The sequence below is a fragment of the Heterocephalus glaber genome, unplaced genomic scaffold (genome assembly GCF_053883595.1).
Source record: "Heterocephalus glaber isolate CG9 unplaced genomic scaffold, H.glaber_assembly_v1.0 deba00001429, whole genome shotgun sequence".
Lineage (NCBI taxonomy): Eukaryota > Metazoa > Chordata > Mammalia > Rodentia > Bathyergidae > Heterocephalus > Heterocephalus glaber.
In genome coordinates, this window is record NW_028258294.1 from 8,046,875 (window position 1) to 8,065,964 (window position 19,090).

The following is a 19,090-nucleotide window of genomic DNA, read 5'->3' on the forward strand; positions in this document are numbered from 1 at the left end:
TTTAGTCATGGAAAACTTTCCCAAGTGTCTGAATAGATCAAGCTATTTTATTCTTGAATATTTTGCCTTCACTTTACCTCCACCTGGAATATTTAAAATTTAGAGGAATTATTGGTCTATTGAAGATTTATTTCCTAAAAGTCCTGGTGTTATATGCTTAGATTTATACCCCTTTATTTACTTCATTATAAATATTGCACCTTACAGTTTTATTACAGTAAGCATATCAATTTATGTATCTAAACCTTACGTATTATTTATAAGAAGTCTGAATAAATAACCATAGCTAATGTATCTATAGGCATATAGTATATACTGTATGTTAGGTATATAATGGCTTAATAAACATTTTAACTCAACAAAATAAAATTATATTGATTCATGTAAAAATTATAAAAATTAGGATGACCTAATCTTCATAACAGCAACAACACTCAGAAAACATTATTTCTTCAAAATGCTGAGAGAAAATAATGATCTGTCTAGTTTTGTTTTACCAGTAAATCTAACTTTCATGAATGAAAGTCATATAAAACCAAACAAAACCAAAAAAGCACACTATCAACATATGGGCACTAAGGAAACTTCTAAGAATTATACTCTGTGATGAAGAAAAATAGTCCTGAAAGGATAGTCAGAGATGCAAAACAGAAAAATGAGAAATGTATGTAAATTAAAAGATGTCATAAAATAACAAAAATAATATCTAAATTCTGGATTATAAAAATGGAACTAAAATATTAGCTAATAAAAGATTATAAGTTGGGCAGGAAAGTAATTGACATTAATGAAAACACCGGAGAGAAAATTAAAATGTTTTCTTAAATCTCTTATGCTAAATATTTATCACAAAAGATTATTTTTGTTATCTAGCCTGAAGAAACATTTACAAAAATATATAGGCATGAATATATAAAGTGTTCATGGTGGCACTGTTTAATAGTAAAAATTTAGAAACATGTTAAGTGTTCATCTATATAGGAAATAACTAATAAAGTATAACATATGAGTAATATTGAATAGACTGCAGCAGTTAAAGAAATGTATATATGAATACATCATATATGAATACAGATATATATTATATATATATAACATATGAAGACATGAGTATAAAGCAATGAGGCACAGGAGGAGAGGAGAGGGAAAAACTGGGAGAAATGGGACGTTACTCTTATTGAGAATATTCTTATGTTTTGCATTGGGACTATGTTAGTGTATTTCTTCCATAAATATATATTATTTTTTAAATATTATATACAATTAAGAACAAAAATTTCAAAAATGGATTGCATATCTATATCTACATATATTAAAGATCTTAGTATAGCCCTTTCTTTGTGAGATGCAGTAGCTAGTGAAAGACAAGTACTTCCTCTAAGAAGAATTAGACATATTATATAAAACACAGAAATTGTGTTCCAATGGGTTGCAGAAAGCTTTTGGTCCACAGGGCAGGAAAAAAATGTTCAGGTGATGGGAGGCAAAGCCACTTCAGGCAAAGGAATATGTATGTATGTATGTATGTATGTATGTATATATGCATATATGTATGTCTGCAGTATGTTTATGTTAGAATCAAGCAAAAGTTTCTGAAGTTGCATCTCCTTCCAGAGTAAGGCAAATTACAGTCTGTGCAACAAATCTGGCTGACTACCTTTTCCTTGGGCTACAAGACAAGAATACTTTTCACATTTTTAAGTGGCTTGGGGACAAAAAAAGGACTACTTCATTTAAATTTTATGAAATTCAAATTCCAGTGTCCATCGATAAAATTTTAGTAAAATACAGGTGTTCTCATGGGTTATACATTATCTATGGCTGCTTTCATGCCCAACTGCAGAGGTCAGCAGTGAAGACAAAATAATAAATTGCACAAGATAATAATTGTATGGCCTTTGGGGTGACAATTAAATACCTCTCCAATATTAACATAAGGTGATGTAAAAGTATAGATTATCCTAATGTTCTTGCATTTCTGAGGAAGTTGTTAAATAATAACTTGTACTCCAGTAAATCAACGATAGTTGTTTATTCTCAAATGTAACAATTGAACATGATAAAATCAATGTAAAAAATTAGAAGAGGGTGAAAAAGCTAAATTAAAAATAAATATTTCTAGGAAAGTAATAGATGGAAAGTAAAAGCTCTATGAACTTCATGGATCAAATACAAACAAACAATGACACAGTAAATATAAAACAGATTATATCAATAGTTACATTAGGTAAGAATGGACTAAACACCACAAGTTAAAAAGTAATTTTTTCAGGCAGGTTAACAAGTAAACAATAAGTAATTAATGAAAAATCAAACAAGCAAAACCTATATTAACCTTATAATATATATTTTAAAAATAAAGGAATAACCATAACAAATACATTGTAAATAGACTAATAAAGTAATACAAGAAAAATACTTTGAGATAATGTCATTTTGTAGTGATAAAGGGTTAATCCAACAGAAATAGACGGTAGTTTTTTATGTTATATACACAATAACAGGAACCTAACATCCATAAACACACATAATTGACATGAAATGGGAAATAAATTCACAATTATAATGAATGTGTAAAAAACTTTCCTTTCAATTACTAATAGTAAAAGCATATTAAAGAGAACCAAGATCACAGAATATTTTGGAAATACAATTAAATGCAATTATGTTTACATACTAGCAATTAACATGTATAAAACAATCTGATGAAGGGAAAATAAATAAATATTCATTTTTCTAATTTCTATTTCAAAATATCTAAATCAGGGAGGAAGGCATAAAATTTTTTTTTTTTACTTACAGTGAAATTTTACCTAAAGACATACTTAGATGTCATGTCTAGTAAAGACACTCAAAAAACACAATTTGTAAACTCTCTCACCATAAGAAATATTTCTATTTGCATTTTAACAGCTTACGTAAAAATGAACCTATACCCCTCGAATCAAGCTTGATTTTCCCTAGCCTCTCACTATGGTTTGGGCTCTATGTACAACAATAGCTATAATAAAGTGATAATGCAATTTATATTTTTTATAACTGTTTATTGTGAATTGTTTAACAAAATTTAATTTAAAAAAATAATCCAAGTCTAGAGATCATAAAGTTAAAATAGTTGTCAATACATTCTAATAGATCTGAATTTAAACACAATTTTGGTATTGATAAATATGATCTTGGAGGATTACTACAAAATGGAAATAATGTATTTATAATACAACTGTGATGAATACTAAGTGCAATTTTTATGGAATGCTTAGCAGAGTAGTTGGCTTTTGTAAATCCAGACAGAACTCTGGCTACTATTCTCCTTTTCATCAACTCTGACTTGGTTAAACTCCTTAATGTTATTCCCTCCATAGATACTTTAACCAGGGTTAGGGGAACTAGATGAAAGGACAAAATGTTTTCCCAATTGGAGAAATGAAGGGATAAAAAAGTTACAATCATGCTTAATTTGAGAAGCTCTACTTACAAAAGGAGAATACTTCGTGAAGTCATAGACTGCTAAAATTAATTCATACTCACTCTCCAGGCTCAACACATAGGATATGAATGCTAATAATTGTAAAACACAATGTGACATATTTAGCCAATTTTTTCATGGAATGATGTATTAATGGACAGGAGATGTTTGGCCTCAGGCCCTCTGTCTGTCTATGCAATCATTATAGGCCAATATTTCTTCTATTTACCAAGTTTATTTTTTGTTGTTCAATAACTTCAATCAGATTAAGATGAAGTTTTGTGGATATGGGAGCCATATTTGCCTTCAATGAGAAAATATGTATGCTTCTTTGTACAAGGAATAGGAGAATTCACTGTGTAATTTAAGAAAGCAAGCTGCTTGCCTTTATTTCCAAGTTTTGTTTTTGCAGATTTTCCCATTTTATTTTAGGATGTGAATGAAGATTTTATATATATATATATATTTGCAAGTTATTGGAGGTGGAATACTTCATGTCTATATCCATACATCCTTAAAAATCTTATCCATAGAAATGTGCCACCAGTCATACCATTTGCAGGAAAAAAAAAGTGAAATTTCTCATTTTACACTTATTCTAAATTAAAAGCTACCCAACAGCTTATTATGTTTCTTATAGGTAGTATAAAATATACAGACTCACTTTTTTTTCTAATACTTATATATTGTATATTTGCATATTTGTTTTTAGCCCAATACAAAATAATAGATAATATAATTCAAGCCAAGTTCTCTGGTTAACACCCAGTGGAATCATTTGACTACATGTTTTCACAGCTTCACTGTGAATTACATAAAGCTATTGACCAAATCTTATGTAAATGTTTTTCTCACTAGTGAATGAACAGTGATGAATAAACAAATTAAGGTAAAAAAGTTAAGCAAACATTTTAATGGAAAATTTTCATGAGACAAATGTATTTTATTGGCACTTTTGTCATTTTTCAGTTTGAAGTAATATGTAGTATTTTGTAATAGTATCCAAAGTTAAACTTGCTGTATCTCATATCTCCTCTTTTCTACTCATTCTCACTCAGCCTTTGCACAGCTGAAGAAGTAATTTGAAGCCAGGTTATTAAAAATTCAGTGGTGTTTCCAGAAGCTATTGTAAGAGGGTGAGTGTAAGATTGAAACTTTTATCCATCAGCTAATTTCATTTCCTATCAGGAGATAACTGGCCATTTATTCAGTAATTCCTCACTGAGTTAAAAATAAAAAAGGAGTTTGGGAGAGAGTGGCATAACTAGCAATACCGAATCATCTTGCTCCTAATTATAAGTTGCTATTCAGTTCGCTTACACTTACAGGATGTGAGCAACACTTTAACATCAGCCTTTCAAAGTCTTCCATGAGAAAATAATTCTTTATATAGGAAATCTAGGCTAAGTGCAGATAATTTCAACCAGGTCATTTAGTGTATCCTACCTTGTGACTACAATCAAGCAGGTACAATGGTACAATTTTAAATTGACACATACTCATTTTCAAATAAATACACTTGTAAAATGGAAGTGATGCTAATGATAGCTACCTCACAAGAAATTTTTAAACATCAAATGAAATAATAATGGTGAAGATACATTATAAAATATAAAGTGTCTGAGAAATAATAATTATCATCATTAGTATCTTTATTGTTAGCATGTATAATTATATATAAATAATCTGTAATCTGTACTATCATTTAAAGATACTTTAAAATACAATAAGATAAAGTGCCTCAATAGCCTCTGAATAGTTACTACTAATGTACTCATCGTTATTGTTAATGAGAGTTTAGAAGATAAATTTAAAATTGATTTCCATGTTAGTGTAAATTCTTCACATACTATTATGAATTAATTAAACCAGATCTTTTTGATTGCAACTACTAGTTGGAAATAACCTTTCACAAATTGCAAGATCAAAAATGAAGAGTCCATGCTAAGGCATGAGACAGTGCAGGGGAAGCATGAGACCTGGTTAGTATTTTGGAGAGGGCAGCATACTGTTAGAGTAGCATGTGAAAACCCTGCGTAAAGGAGAGAAACAGCAAACAAAAAGTTATGCAAGAAAAAAAAGAGAGAGACAAAATTACTCAAAGTTGTATGACCTTGTAAAGATGGACTCACCAAGTATCCAGAAAAGTGGCAAGTAAGCTAGGGAGAAAGAGGTACCAAAACTTTGGCAAAGAAGCAGTATTTTTCATTTTTAGTTTACCCAATTAAGGGAACCCTAAGGTAGGACACCTGGACTCCACTACCATCTTCACAAGCTCTGCACTACACAGTTAATCAAGATTATTTTCCTGTAATACTGAGATAGGGAATGCTAGAAGATGCCAAGATTCAGAGTATTCCAAACAAAAATAAATAGGTTGTTTATGCTAATTACATAGCCTTGTTTATCAGCTATGTAAAAAGAGTTCACAGGAAAAGACTGTGAATGTGGTTTATTACAGAAGATGAAGTGTTTGAACTACTTTTTGCCTTGTTTTTTAGAACACACCTTAAGTGTGATAAGAGTTTTTGACATTACACCTGAAGAGGTACATCAGCAAATAGCAATTTATTCATCTCAGAATATTTGTTGTAATGAGAGAACTGATAAATCCATGTTATACAAGGAATACTTAAAAGATCCTGTAATATATAGCATGGAGATCTGATATCATAAATAAGGATGACAGTGTGTGCATTATTCCTGTTTATATTTATGTTTATATTTATATTCATGATACTTTTCCATTGTATGATTTTGTGGGTCTAAGCATATTGCACACTTATTTAGGGACATTTCTTCATATGCTTTTTATTTCTAAAATTTTTCAATCCCCTTCCTAATGAAAAAATCCACTGTTTTATCATTATGTGTCCTATGTAGATGCTTTGAATTTGTCTATGTGAATATACCACTGCTTTTATAAAGAGACTATCTAGTAATGAGAAAAAATAATCAATTAATTTACATGAAGTTCCAAGTAGGAGGCAGAAAGAAAGATTGGGGTAGATGGTTTTCTTAATACAATTTTAAGAGCTGTGTTTACAACCATATTTCACCAGACAATTTCCAAATCTAAATGTAACATGTAATTAATTTCAGGAAAAGCATGTTTATTTTTAATAGAAATAATTTGTACTTTCTGTAATTTTGCCAGGAAATTCAACACGCATATATTTAAATATGTCAGAGGTGAATAGCTGCACATTATATATTCATGAGTACTTTATCTCAATGTTGGCAACACTAGTGATGTACATAATGTGCAATGCAACCCAGAAAGATATTTGCATTGTCATGAATTACCTTCCAAGTTTTTAAGAAATTAATACAGTGATCTCATGTCAGTCCATGTGGGCCAGTGGAAAGATGGTTATTTTAACATAATCTTTAAAAAGTGAATTTCCTTTCAACAATTCTGAAAACTAAATACACTTACTGTGCTGAATTTAGTGCAAATCTCATCACACTTATATAAATGGTAATTTCTTGTGTAGTCTTCATTCACAAAATGACTGCCACATATAGTACCTTACTTGGAAATTACAACAAATCTCTGAGGCTAGTTGGTCAAATAATATTATATTCATATTAAAGATCAGAAAGTTTTGGAATAGGAAACTGCTTTCCTTCAAGGTTACACTGATAATTATTAATGGAGCCAGCACATAAACTCAGATTCTCTGCACCATCTCACATCATCCCTAATAAAGAAAAGAATCTTGTTGAAAATATGTTAAGTACTTGTAAATGGATAATTTTGTCTTAATGTAGAATAGTTTGGCCACTGCACACCTCACTCTGTTGCAATGGCTACAAATGAAAGAGCTGCCAGCTACAACACTGGTTAATCAGGTAACTGAAGTGTCTGACTATGGATTCAAACAAGTGAGTTTCAAGTATGTTTGCTGCTTCTTGAACTAGTGGGTTATCTTTGAGAAGTGAAATTGGGGAGGAGGCTTTCTGAGTAAAGACTTTTTGATGCTTTATTCAAAACAAGAGCCATGGATAATCATATTTTGCTACATTTTACTCTTCTGTCTTTTTCTGTCCATTACATAAATTTTATGAGAAAGTCAGTGGAAGGTTAACTGATGTCACTGTAAAAAAGTAAGAGAAAAAATGATTATCACTTCTCAATGCTTGTGAGTACAAAACAACAGTGGTTCACTTTCATGTTTCTCAGCAAAGGGTCTCGGGTCATCCGTGTGCTGGCATATTAAATTATTTTCCACAAATGACAGAGTATGAATAAAACCATGATTTATATTTGGTAGATACAAAGTAAAATCTCTGATAAAAAGATGCTGGTTTGCAGTCTTGATATTGGCAGTATGATGAGAGAATGGAGGTCACCTGGTCCAAAAGCTGATGGTAAGTCAGCTTCTTACCTCCCAGAGCCCTGCTGCCTGTAAAGTTCTGTTGAAGTGACTGATAGTCATCTATGCTCATGGATAAACTGCCTTTCTGATTCTGCCCTGTTTTCTGTCCTACATTTTTGTATTTTGATTTGGTGTTAGTTTATGGCCAGAATAATAGGAACCAAGGAACTATTTATTACATCAACTCATGAGTTTGTAGAAACTTCTGAAGGTAAACACAAATCAAGAGACAATGAGAGTCTGTAGCCCCACGAAGTAGAAGCCAGTACCAGAAAGCCAGCATCAGGCCTGCATCTGAATCCTGTAAGTATCCTGCAGCTTTGCTTTGGTCTTACAGGTCCTTTCTTATGTTCTAAATGTGTCTTGTATTAAATCAACAGTGCCTTAAAGTAATAAAAATCAACAATTTCTGTACTTAAACTAAAAAAGACCTACATTTAAATCCTGTTCTGCTACTTACCTTGATACTTTGGGCAATTACTTAAATCTCCTAAACCTTATTCTTCTGTTTTAGTAATTTACAAATAATAATATTTTACTCATAGAATTGTTGAATTGGTAAGGTAATGTATATACAAAATATACAATTGCACATAAAGTTTTATCTGGTATATACACTATAGATATATTATATAATACAATATCAAATAAATATAATACAGGAGAGATACTGTTTTTAATTATAAAATATTTTTAAAATAAATATTGTTATTTAAAATAATATTTATTATATTATATCCTTCTGCCCAAGTAACAGAGCTGGACCACATTCCTCCTGTGATAGGCTGAGTAATAACCCTAAGAGATGCCCAAGTCCTGATTGCAAGGCCATGTGAATGTGTCATTTTATGCAGTAAAAGAGACCTAGCCAATGTGATTAAATTAAAGATCTGAAGCTGGGAAGATTATCTTTATGATTCAGTTGAGCCAGTGTACTCACAGAAGTCCTTATAAAAGGGAAGCGGCAGAATATAAATCAATAGTAAAGAATAGAACAATAGAAGGAAGAGGTTGGAGTTATGCCACAAAGGGGTCACTAGTAGCCAGTTTCTAGAAGCTGAAAAAAAGCAAGATAATGAATTGTCTTCTTAAAATCTTGATCTTGTGTACTGAAACTTTATTACAGACATCTGACTTCAGAACTATGAGAGAATAAATTTTTATTTTGTCAAAGCATTAAAATTTGTAATAATTTGTTAGTTACACTGGCAATAGAAAACAAACATGCATTGCCAATTTAGAGAGGGATAGGCAGTACGAGCCAAATTTGACCCCCATATGTGAATAAAATTAATATGCCTAACAGAGATATGGCTTATGAAAATCTCACACACAATTCTGTACTCTCATTCATATCCTGTCCAATAGGTAGAAGCCAAGAACTTAGAGGTCTCAGAATTGAGAGCACTATAAAATAGAAGGAGCCTTGGCTCTCAAGCAATATATGTAAGACCATCTGCTAATATCTCACTTCACTGAAATGATGCTCTTTCCCATCCTTATCATGAGGTAAGCGTACCATGAACAGAGACTGTCTTCTTTGTTCCTAGTGACTAGCATGATGGTAGGTGTATAGAAAGTGCATACTAAGAGATTGTGAAAATCAACAATACTCTTGTAAAATGAATTGGATGCAGTATAAAGCTAAGTAAAATGAGGCAGGTGAGATATCAGTGTGAAGACAGCAAGGGACGATTAGAAAATAGAAGACAGGTCAGATACAACATTTTTCTTCAATTTTTATTTTTTATTAGTAGGTTTGCAGTATCAAATGATTACCTTCCTTGTAGGGAGTTGGTACATGTACATAATGCATCTTCATTCATTTTTCATCCCTTTCCCCCATCACTCTGCCCTTCCCTCCATCTCTCATTCACCTTCCCTTTTGCAAAAGATCTGACTCCCCACTTTCCATTATCTATCTTGTAATTTGTTCTTTATTTATATTTTAAGTTTCTTATATAAGAAAAATTATGTGATATTTAAGCACAAAATTGTGGTCAGGGGCTAAATCATAGTGGAGCCAGTGCTTCATGTATAGAGCCTTACCAATCACTACACAGAGGGTGATCATAGAAAAGGAGAAGGAATTGAAGTCTTGTACACTTGAGGCCTCTATTCAAAATCAGTAAAGAGCCTTTTGTTGCTTCTACTCTGTGAGAGTACCATGAACTATTTCTCCTCTGTGATACCTCTCAGACATGTGCCCCCCTGCCTTGGAGCCAGCTGATTAAGGACTGAAACCTTTATGAACTATAAGTTAAATAAACCCTTTTCCCCTTTTAACTTTAGGTATCAGGTATTTTTATTTCAGCAATGAGAGAAAAGTAACTAACACAGAAATTTGGAACTAGAGAAGTGAGGTTATTGTTGTGACATTACTTGGCCATGTGGCTCAAGAGCCTTTGTAACTGGTTTGTGGGAAGGGGAAGAATTAGGAAAGATTCAGAAATGTTGGCTAAAAAAGTAGAGCTGCTAGGAAGTCCTAAACTATTCTGAATGGGAGATTCTGGTCAGAGTTCAGAAGACCAGAAAACCGGTAAAGACTTGGCTCAGGTTTCTGCAGGGAAGGACTGCAATGGCTGTTGGACCCCAGACCATGTGTGTTATGCCTTGGCAAAAAGTTTGTCTGCATTTTGTTCATGTCCAGAGACTTGTCCTGAGACTGAGATTGAGGGTGACAGATTAATTAATCTCACAGAAGAAATTTCAAGGTAGTTTAATGTTGAGGCTGTGGCATGGCTGCTATTAGGAACTTTTAAACAGATCTATGTTGAGAATCAAGAGGAAAAATACCAGCAGAATGATTTAAAATGTTTTGAGTTTGGCCAGAAGAGAAGAACCAGTAAAACTGTGAACACCAAAGACAGAGCAGAGGAGCCCAGGGATGAAGTTCAGTGGTGGATCGACAAGTGCAAACTCCTGAGTTCGATACCTGGCACAAAAAAAAAAAAAGAAAAAGAAAAAGAAAGAAAGAATTGGAAAGATAATGCAGAGGAAGTCTTGATTGCTGAGAAGGAATGGGAGACTAGAAAAGATGGCTTAAGGGTATCATAGGAAATAGCAGGATACCATCCTTTGCAGCTTCAGAGTTGTGAAGGTGAAAGAATTTGCTTTGAGAAGAAAGTCCCAGAGCACCAGTTTCTAGAATGGTGGAAGCCTAGAGAATTTGTTTCTTGGGGTTGAGTTCAGAGTGTTCAGCAATCCAGGCACTTGCCCTCTACAGACAAGAGAGAAGGAAGCCTGACTACTGCTCCAGCTACTCCAGCAGCTGACCTTGGTATCATCCCTGTGGGACTGGTTTTAGGCTCTTGCAGAAAGCAAGAGTTGTGGGGTCAGGAAGGCTTCCACCCAGATTTCAGAAAAAGACCTAGGAGGCCAAGCAGTGTGCTCCTGAGAAGGCAGTCTGTCAAGCTGGGAGTGTGAAGCCAAAGGTGCAGTGGAGACTTCAGAAGTTTGGAGGAGCCAGGAGCAAGGATCGTCTGAGGAAAGCGCAAGGAGGGAGCAAAACAGGCCCAAGAAAGAAGCCATGGGAGCTACAACCACCAGCAGTGACATAGGGGCAGAAATGTCGAAGCCCTTTGGAGTTCTCAATTTGCCACAGATTGCCTGGGATGCTAGAAGTGGAACTGTGGGACTTAAAGTTTTCCCTGCTGGATTTTGGACTTGCTTTCCATTCCTTTGTATCCTCCTATCTGTAACTTTTGGAATAGAAATGTCTATCTTGTGGCATTGAATGTTGGATGTATTTAGCTTTCTTTTCATTTGTGCAGGGGTTTGCAGCTAAGAGTTTGCCTTGAATCTCAGAGGAAACTTTGGATTTGGACTTTTAGCAATAGCGAAACTGTTAGGACTTTGGCAACCCTAAGAGATAGACTAAATGCTTTTTTGCATAAAAGGTTATGCATGAGTCCTTGGGGGGGTGCAGGGAAGGAATGTTATGGATTGTGTTTAGATGTCGCCTGCAAAGCCTCATATTTTTTCTGGGGGGTTGACTGTAGAGTATGTGCTTGATTCATGGCAGGGCTAGGGCCAAGGGCACTAGGATTAAGTATGTGAGTGCTACCCACTCTAAGTAGTCTGAATAAGATAAAAGGGGCAGAAAGACAAAAAAAATCAATAAAGAAACTTTCTAGTTTGAATAAATGGCCCTTACCAATCTCTTAATCAGAAACCATGTTACCTTGCCTATATTATTCATTTTTCACACATGTTATTTTAATGGTGTTGGAATAAATAAGTTCACGTGATATTTTCTACCCTGACTTGCATGGGAAAGCAATAGGAAAAGGTTCACACTGAATAAAAATAAAATTTCTCCACCACAATCAAATAAAATAAGGCAAACATTAGCTCAAAGAACTTTGTTTCCTCAAGTAGGGTCTGAGATTCATAGGGAACATTTGCTTTCCCATTTTAGATTACCTAAGCTTGGCATTATTTGAAGAGCAACCCAATTATTTTGAACCTAAATGCTTCTCTGATCTGGAACAAAGTTTTACTTTTATCACACAGTTCTCAGGCCATGTAATAGGAAAGATCATTGTCATTTCAGTCCTAAGATATAGTTTCCTTCTCAGCGATGCATAAAAGGATTTTCTTCCCTTCAAATTATAATTAAATTAAAAGCAAAGTTGGAAGAGGCTTTGAACTGCTCTGATGAGAAAGGTCACTCACTGATCAGCAATCTGTTAGCACAGCTGTGTTGAGACGGGAATTTCTAGCCCTATCGTTCATAAGTGGGTTCTTCATATGTAGTGAGAAGTCAGTTGGTTTCGCTTCTTTTAAACACTTTTGCTAGCAACACTCTGGAGCCAGTAAACACAGGTTTTTGGGGAGTTTTGTAGAGACTTCAGTGAAACACAAAATGACACTGTCAAGAAAATCTATGAAAGGAAAACACTGTTAAATCTACCATGAGGAAAAAATAAAATAATAAAATAAAATAAAACAAAATTAGAAAAGAAAATAAAACTAGTGGCAATGGAACTGATTTATGTCCTTTATGTTAAAATTGACATGCCATTTTCCACATTTCCTTGATCTTTGAAACACTATGAAGGAAGAAGTTGCCTGAAGTGGTTATGCTTAAAAAGTTCTAGGCTAGCACTGTAAGTTGAATACAATCAACTCATATTTTTATATTCAGTGAACTGATAGCTTCCAGACTACAGCCAGTATCTTTGTAACAATGAACAAAAGATTTTAACATTGTTTTTTTTAAAAAACAGAAAATTTATACTGCATGGTGGTCAAAGAATAGATACTTCTCTGTTTAACTTCTAGAATGCTCTCACTGCTGCTTTCAGACAGACAATTCTAACTTTAGCTGGTTGCAAGTTTGGCTTTAGAACTTTTATCCTGAAGCTAGGATTTTGGAAGAAAATGGACTTTAACTTTCCAATAGGAAAAAAAAAAAAAGGAGGACTGAAAAATGTGCATAGACTGAAAATGAATATTTTTACTCATTTTCACATATACACATGTCATGAATCTGACACTGGAAAAATAAAAAAGGGTGAAGCGGGAGGGAACGAAGGAAATTGAAATGTGTTATGTACATGTACTGATCACCTACAGGAAATGTAATCAGTATGTACTGCAAACATGTAGTGATTAAAATAAATAAAAATTGACTCATTAACTCTACTGTAGATAAATTATCATGGAGTTAACTATAATGGATGCTTTATGGCTAGTAAAAGTAATAACAGTAACATTCAGAGTGGTGCCTACATGGCTATAACTAATTCATTTTATGTTCATTACAATAGAAAAGGTTGTCACCATCTCAGGAAACACAAGGGCTTTTAGGGGTGTTTTAAGTACCTCATATGTATTGTTTCACCTAATTGTCATTATAGTTCTTTGAGATAAGTGTTATTATCATAACTTTATATGATTATTAAGAATAAAGAGTATCAATGCATCTGATTTAATGGGAAAGGGCTTTTATGATCACCTAATTTTCCTTGATGGATTTTCCTAACTTCAAATCTCAAAAAATGATGGAAATTCAGTCTGCTTCTTCTCAGAGTTTCGTATGCCAAATGGTCCAGTATATCTAATGATAATTAACTAAATGGCATCTTTCATTAAGTTACACAAAATGATTACAATATGCCCACCATGCAGTGGCTACTAACATTTCTATAACTAGAAGAGCTCATTCAAGTGATTTTTTTTCTTCTTTTTCTGTTCAGTATGTGTGTGTGCATGTGTGTGTGTGTGTGTGTGGTGTGTGTATGTGTATGTTATTTAATATTGATCCCAGGGTGTTCATGCACAGATATACCCCATAGATAATTTTTTCTTTCTAATTTTGAGGCAAGGTCTCACCAACTCACTGAGTTGCCAGGCTGTGATTCAACTTGCCATCATCCTGCCTCAGCCTCCAGGAGTGCTGAGGTTATAGGTATGTACCAGCATGTTCAGCTGCAAGTAATTCTTAGATAAAGAATTAAACCTTGCTCAAAGTTTTTCTACAATCTATTATTGCTTATTATTTGTTGAAAGTGTTCTTTCAAAGTAATGAACACTTTTTTTCAGAGATAATATAATTTCATAAAATTATAACTTATTGACTTTCCTTCATTAATAAAATAAGATACCAGGAAAGATTTTTCCAGGAAAAATCCACTGAATGTTTTAATTTCAATATTTGGATTAAATAAATCTTAATATTTAAAACTGTATTTCTTATTTTTTAGTAGGCTGTGAAAGAACACTTTAACAATTTTACTCTCAATTTCATGTCAAGTACAAGTCATGAGACTTTCCACAGAGGGAGTTTTGATTGTTAGTGAGCAAATTTTAGGATTTGTTTTGGGCATAGTGATATTCAGTGATAAAACCATAGGACAAAAATGATAGTCTCTTCATCTTTGAACCACCACAGAAGTCAAAGCCACTCATCTTTCTTTCACTTTTAAAATTTAGTTTCCTTAAATGGTGCTGAACTCTGAGCAACTTATTCCCTTGCCTGGAAAGCTGGGAGTGAATCAAATTATCTCTGTCAAGTAAGCTTTGGATAATTATTTACTTACATCAAGGGAAGGTAGAATTTTGCTCTCTGAAGTGGAAGTATGTCAAGTTAGACCTTGGATGACTGGAAAATGCCTTTAAAGGGAGGGGAATTCTCTCATACCTGATCTGTATCATGTTCAGTGCCAAAACACCAAGTCATAGTAATGTCACTTTACATATGGTCATTGTTACTTGTGTATATGTACCTTCTATCTCCTAAAATATGAGCAATTTTAAGATACACCTAAAAGGTATAAAGAGGTATTTGTGAGGATATGCAAAATCTTCAATAATTTTACTGTTGGTTGTAGTTTCTTTTGTAAACTAGTTGAATAATAAAAACATATAAGTATGTGCCATTTTCTACTCTTTGTTTTTATTTTTTTTAAAGGTAGCAAAATGTTACTTTTATTAAAGGTAGGAAAAGAAATAAGCTCTGCTAAGTGAGTGTGGGCAAATTAAAAGTAGGAAAAGAAGTTCACTCTTTCGGGTGAGAGTGGACCACTGTGAGAGAGAGAGACACAGTGCCAACAGCTCAATGGCGGCCATCTTTTGTATCTCTCATTCCTCAGACTGATGTCAGATCTCAGCCATCCTTTCAAAAACTTGCTTGAGTTCTTATGAGAAAAATTTCTTTAATTATTTTTTACATCAAGAGTGACTTGGGGCCACGTTGATTTTTGAAGATAAGTCAGTACTAGGCTTACACTTAGTTACACAACTGAAGGTTAATAGGCACAATATCCTGAGAAAAAGGCTACAGAAGAACTCTCTGCTTTATAAAGCCTGCCCTGAAATTTTCCTCCCCCCAAGGATCCTTACTTGTCACTACCAGAGAGAGGCACAGGAACTCTTAGTACTTCATCTTCTACAGTGCAGATAAGGAGGCCTAATGGAACAGAACACCTGGTGACAAGACCCTCTTCTATAAAAGTCAGGAGAGTGCATTAAAAGGCAAAAGTCATACAGGCACAAAAACTTCCTCAATACTACAGGGAAAGGTCAGCGATAGCATACAGGAAATCCATACAAAATGCAGATACAACACGGGAGCTCAGTGAATTGCCCTAAGGATATCAGGGAAGGCTTGACTGCAGCTCTGATCTTCTCTGAGCTGAACTTCAAAAGTGACACTGGACACTATCATCAAAGCAATTGGGCTAAAAGCCTGCAAGATTTTCTAGTTAATTTTCTCTACCTTGTATCCATTCCTATGCCATTTCTGTCAGATGCACAGGACACTTAGCTGGTTCCTAGAAATCTATGATGGGTGAATGCCTTCTAAGAGGATGGCTAAGTCTCACTATGAAACTTTTCTAATAAGAACCTGTAAATATACAGAAATTACATTGGGAAAGAAAAAAATAGAAAAAATATGGCTGTGTTCTTATATGTTTATTTCACAAAATTTCTACTTTCAAAGTATCTACAATTTGACATTACTCAGAAATATATTGGAAGATACATTAAACAATAATTACTGATCATAATTCAAGTTAAAATTAACCTGAAGGTAGTGCTACCAATGCAAGTAATACCAAAAAAACTATTGTGAGATAATCACATATGTAAATTTACACATAAACAGCTAACAGCACTCACAGTGCTGTGCATCATCCACAAGTCTCATCCTGTTGATCATGACACATCTTTAATTATCCATAATAATAAATAGTGATATGTTTCAAATAATTCTAGGTATCTAACATTTTAATATGTATTCCACAATTTTCTAAAACATAATGAAATAATGGTAGTAATAGTAATAAAATCTTTTCTGACAGTCTTCTATCAGATATGGATAGGAGTTGTCAATTGTAATCATTATAGTATTCTTGAAAGGGAAGAACTATTATTCTATAAATGGGATTCATTTACTCATTTGTTAATAAATTAAAAGCACATGATGCTTGCCTGTTATTTTCAGACACTTCTTGGATATTTAGAGATTTAACTTTTGACAGAAGAAACAAAAAGCCCTAGCCTCTTAAATAAATGAACACACAAACTTAATGCAAGTAGTTATATTTCACTGACTACTGCCATAGTTAGAGCACAGAGAACTAGATTGGGGGTAAGTTCTACTTAAATATGGTATTCAAAGAGAAATCTCTGAGGCTTTCAAGAGGTAAATTTGTAACAAATATTTTGAAGAAGAGATTTAGAGATAGAAGGAATAGTAATGGAACATTATCTGAAAGTAGAGTGAATTTAGTATGTTTATGAAGTTTCAAAAATGCAAAATTGTCTGAAACAGAGTGATCATGGCAAAATGTTCAACAGTGGAGGTCAGAAAGACGGACAAGAACAGATAAGGTAGTGAGTTGTAGGCAATCATAAGGAAGTTAGAAGGGGGACAAAAGTGAACCAAAAGGACCACATAAGAGACTACGGCCCAGGTAGCAGAAGACCACAGCTTGACTGGAGTTTCTTGTGTGGAGATAATAAAAAAAGGTGACGCTCAGGATAGATATTAGACAGAGTTTAAAGGATTAGGACAAAGATTAGATGTGCCAAAAAGAACTCAATGACAAATGCTAATTTAGGAGCCTGAGCAAGGGTTTGAATTATGGTAATATTTATTTATATGCTTAAAATATTACATAAAGGAAGGAGAAAGCAAGTACTAGTCATTAGAAAATTAAGTAACTTGCAGAAAATCACCTAGAATTAGCAGAGTTTGGACATGGACCCAACCCCTTGTGGTTCCAAAGCCTATGCTCCTTGCACTCACTCAACTACCATAGATCCTGGCAGTAGGAAAACTTCCCAGATACTTCTTCAAAATAAATGAGAATTTGGGCTGGGGAATTAGCTCAGTGGTGCCACTTCCTGCCTCGTAAGCACAGGGTCCAGAGTTCAATCCCCCATACCAAATAAATAAATAAATAAATGAGAATTCATTACTGAACTTAGTCACTTTCCAGGCTGTTGGAAAATCCACTGCTCTATTTTGCAATTTTATGTGTTCTTAGGGAGGTGGTACCTCCTTGAACATTTAACAATGGAATGTAGTTTTAACAAGTGGGAGATACATAAGACTGCATGTAATTGCTAGGAAAGTATTGATACCAAAAATAGTGATACTATTTATAGTCTAAGTCCTGTAGGGAGACTAAGGGAATAAGGTGCAAAATTATTTTTAATTACTTTACTTTCTTTAAACATATTCTCAAAGCATGCTTGCAACAGTTCCTTGATGTTTTTGTAACAAAAATTTCTATTTTCTCTCCCAAGAGCAGTCTAGAAGGTATTAAAAGAACGAAGTGACTCAATAAAAGCAACACTTAAAAATGCGGCAGTTACATCTTGTGGCTTGACTGTCAATCATACTCCCATGGAAGGAGCTCATAATAGAGGAACTCAAAGTTCAGTTAGACAAGAGGCATTTGGCCCAGATCCTCCTGAGGGTTTTCATGTTGACAGAATAGAGCTAGGTCAGAATAGACCTCTTGGAATTTGTTCAGCATTCTTGGCATGAAGGCAATATTGATGGAACAGAAGTTACCTACTGGTACTGCAGCCTTTATCCATTATCCATGAAAGGTACCGTCAGATGCCCTGAGGCTTTACAGAGAAGTGAAATCATATGTTCACTGCTTCTACAGTGACTGTAGAAAGTCGCAGCCCTTGAACCATACTGATGATGTTAGCTAGATAAAATGATGGCACCATAAGGTCTTTCTTTGTGAATTTTAATAAGCTAAATGTTCAGAAACATAAGGTTATGCACCCCCTAAGACTCCAAACTCACTAATCTATTTATGTTTCCCAGCATCATAAGAAAGTATTGTCGGGTGGGGGTAAATGCACCTCTTGAAAGCTAAGGTAATAGATGATTTTCATGGTCTTTACCTTGACATTTATTTACTGGTAATAAGACAGCGTTCAGGCTAGGTGATAGTCCAGCTTCTCAGCAGATGGTAGAAATTTACAGAAGAATAAGCAGGGTTGTTTCAGTGGCTGTGTTTTAAATAAAAGGCTGTGTCTGTACAATATTTTGGAGGCAGACAGATCTACATTCAAATCCAAGTTCTTAATAGCTGTAAGACCAGAGGCAAGTTATCCAACTTCTGTTTTAGAATCAGAAACATGAAACTAATAATACCTACCTCTTATGGTTATTATAAAGATTAAACAGAATAAATGTGAGTGCTGCATTTAAACAGTGCTGAATGTGTGATGAGTAATAACTCTTCCTAGCCTGCAACCTCTG